Consider the following 3,157-nt stretch of genomic DNA (forward strand, 5'->3'; position numbering starts at 1 on the left):
GTTATTCATTAGCATTAGATTTATGTTCATTCAACATGAATAATACCACTTTCTCCAAATCATGAGTTATGAGTGTTGTTTGATTCTTAAGGTGTGATAGTTGTTCATGTGTGCTCATTGAGGAATGGAAGGATCCCCATACCGAGATAATTGCACTTTGTTGTAAAGTAATGTTGTGAATATACTAATTTTAATTATGATGTTCATCTTATTTCTTTCTTGTAAATACTTGTAGATAATTTTAGTATGAATTCATGTTGTGGCCATGTTTTGTTGTGTGAAGGTTGATCTCCTTTCAGTAGCTAGTTTTGATGTGAGAAGGACAACCAGGAACTCCTAAGTTAGGAGTCTCTTCTCCATGAGCTAGATTAAATTGAAATAAGATTTACTTTCTCATATGCTTTCCTAGATTACATTTATGTGAATATTGATTCCCTTTCATTATATAGTTTTTATGTGAGAAGGGCAATCAAGTCCTCCTAAGTTAGGAGACTCTTCTCCATGAACTAAGAACTGAACTGAAAATAATATTTACTTGCTTTCATTTCTTTCCGGCTTTCTTAGATATTTGCCAATGTTATTATAGAATGATTGTAGAAGGAAAATCAGGACTCTTGAACAAGAAACTCTTCTCTATCTTCTAATGTAAAATAATTCCATTGATCAAACATTTTTATGCTTTCATAAAATAGATCTGATAGTTTAGATTTGTAATATGCATTTCCATTCTAAACAAACTTCCTACACCTGTTTCATTTGAGGTCCCATATATTTTGGTTTGCTTCTAAGTTTACGAAACCCCGAGTTGACAAATTAAATGACAGGGATTTAGCAGACAATTAAATCGCCCAACATTTTGGTGTCGTTGCCGGGGAAGCAAACTTAGATGTAAGCTAGTTAAGAAGATTGTTTAGGAAGAATTTGTATTTAGGATCATTTAGGGTTAGTTGCATTTAGGAATTTTCATTTAAGTTTATTCTCATATAGAAAACATAGAAATAGAACGCAAATAAAAAAACCCCCATTCACTAAAAAAAACAAAAAAACACAATAAAAACAATGAGTATAAGTTTGGAACAACTCGCTCAGATCCTAGCAAGTGTTAGGATCTCCTCTTCTTGCGAAGAAGAGATCTTGACAGCCGCCAAAAGCTTAACTACTCCTCTAGAAGAAAACAATGAATTAACATTTGAAGAATCTTGTATATCTGACGATGAACAATTATTTGAATAGGAAATTGAGGAGGACGAAGAGAAGTTGCAGCACGATCTGAATCAGAGTGGAAATCACGCCTATGAGAGCCTTATCGACAAGTGGTTTCGATGGTTTCAAACAAGTACGAGGTTAGATCGATTTTGTTTTTATTTCATTAGATCATACTCACAAAAACTAGATTCGATCATCCTTGTATATTTTTGTTTTAAAATTGGGAAATTGAAAATGAATATATTTTTACTACTATTGCGTGAATGGTTACATTGGAAATTTAATTACACGTAATAGTTTGTAATTTTCAATTAGCATAGAATAGGTAGGATAATATTTTCAGTTTGAATAAGTATGCTCTCCTCCTGCGTCTTTGTACGATCTCGAGGATCAGAAAGTAGAATGTTTATAAATGTTTTCAAGGTTGCAATATAGTTGTCTCCATTTGCTAAAAAATTATCCTAAATCAATAAAAAAATCCTAGAATGTTTTAGGATTAGAATAAATTTAAATACTTTTTATAAGATTTTGATTTTAAAACAATATAAAAATTAAAAAAAAAATTAAAATAAATTCAATTTCTTTATAAAAAAAAAGATTTTGATTTTAACATAAAAATTCTTAGCGCCCACGGGGCTTTGGATTGACGGTGAATGGGTGCGCTGTTAAGGCAATCCTTATGATAGGTCACCAGTTCAAATCCCCCATGGGTACCTAGGTAGTCTTAACTAGAAAAAAAAAACATAAAAATTCTTAGGAATAAATTCCTTTTTATTTTTATTTATTTATTTAAATTTATTTTGGTAGTAACATGAGAAGCCATTGGATAGTGGTAACTTCGACATTTTTGGTTGAGATTCAGATGACCGCACATTCCCTCCTGACTTGTTTTTGCTACTGCTGTTGTTGGTAACTGTAGATCTTTCTTTTACTTGCTTCTTTGCAGTTCCAGTGACAACCTCGTATATTGTTGGAAGTTCATTCATCATGTTAAAAAGCCGCTTCCGGTCATTTTTGTCAAACCCAAATCGTGCACCAAAATAGACAGAAACTGCAAGTAGCCAGGAATCACTGTGTACAGCAACCAGTGATAGCCAATCTTTTTCTTGCATCCCATCTCTTGCAAAGTTTATTCCCAAAGCTGGCTCGGGAAGTTCAGGAGGCACCTCTTCTGCAGGTAGATTAACTTCCCATGTTTCATTTGGAAATCCATAAAGACATAGATTGTCCTTATCTGGATCACATTGCTGATAAAACTCCTCCACATCCGTAGTGAGGGCTTTGATCAAGCCAGCTCGACGTGCTTTGAAATCTTTAAAAACGTCGTCGACAGTGCGCCGAACGAAACCACCGCCTTCCATTTTTCTTGTCGATGCTATGGAAACCCTAACGAGGCGTTTCTGGCCCTAAATTTCTTCTGCAAGAAAATAAGAGAATGATACACGAGCAGTCCAAGCTTCGAATCGCAAAAACGCATCGTCCGGCAACTACAAGCTGTGAATTCACAGGCGGCAGTATGAGAACAGATCAATCATGGCCGACAAGAAGAGATAACAAACCCTTTCCCTCGCAATCCCTTCTCACACTTATCTCGGACAGAACACAGAGCCACGGAGGGTTTGAAAACTGAAAGAGAATCAATTGATGGAGTGACTGATGATTGATGGCAAATAAATAGAGAAACTTAGTTATGCCTGCCTTTTCAACCAAGTTACATCTCCTGCATAGACTCACCCAGTCAGAAGCCATGAGAAGAGTCACAACACTGGATCGATCTTATCCACGTCGCGTCTAAAGCAACATGGCCGCATTGAGCATAGGTAATGGAGATCTTAGCGAAAAACCTAAACTGCTATCCCTAAAATCTTATCATTTCGATAACGGTATTTCTAATGAGGGACATTCGCCAGAAATTGTGTGCATTTGCTAAGTTTAGCAGGAAAGAACACTC

General features: G+C 35.4%; 1 pseudogene; it reads right to left on the reverse strand.

The window, feature by feature from the left end:
- Window positions 1-1,991: 1,991 nt before the first annotated feature.
- LOC149236733 (PHD finger protein ALFIN-LIKE 8 pseudogene) lies at window positions 1,992-2,920 on the reverse strand (annotated as a pseudogene).
- Between the last annotated feature and the right edge of the window lie 237 nt (window positions 2,921-3,157).

The sequence above is a fragment of the Pinus tabuliformis genome, chromosome 8, assembly GCF_031772625.1.
Source record: "Pinus tabuliformis cultivar Carrire ecotype Pingquan chromosome 8, CPIR1, whole genome shotgun sequence".
In the NCBI taxonomy this organism is placed as follows: domain Eukaryota; kingdom Viridiplantae; phylum Streptophyta; class Pinopsida; order Pinales; family Pinaceae; genus Pinus; species Pinus tabuliformis.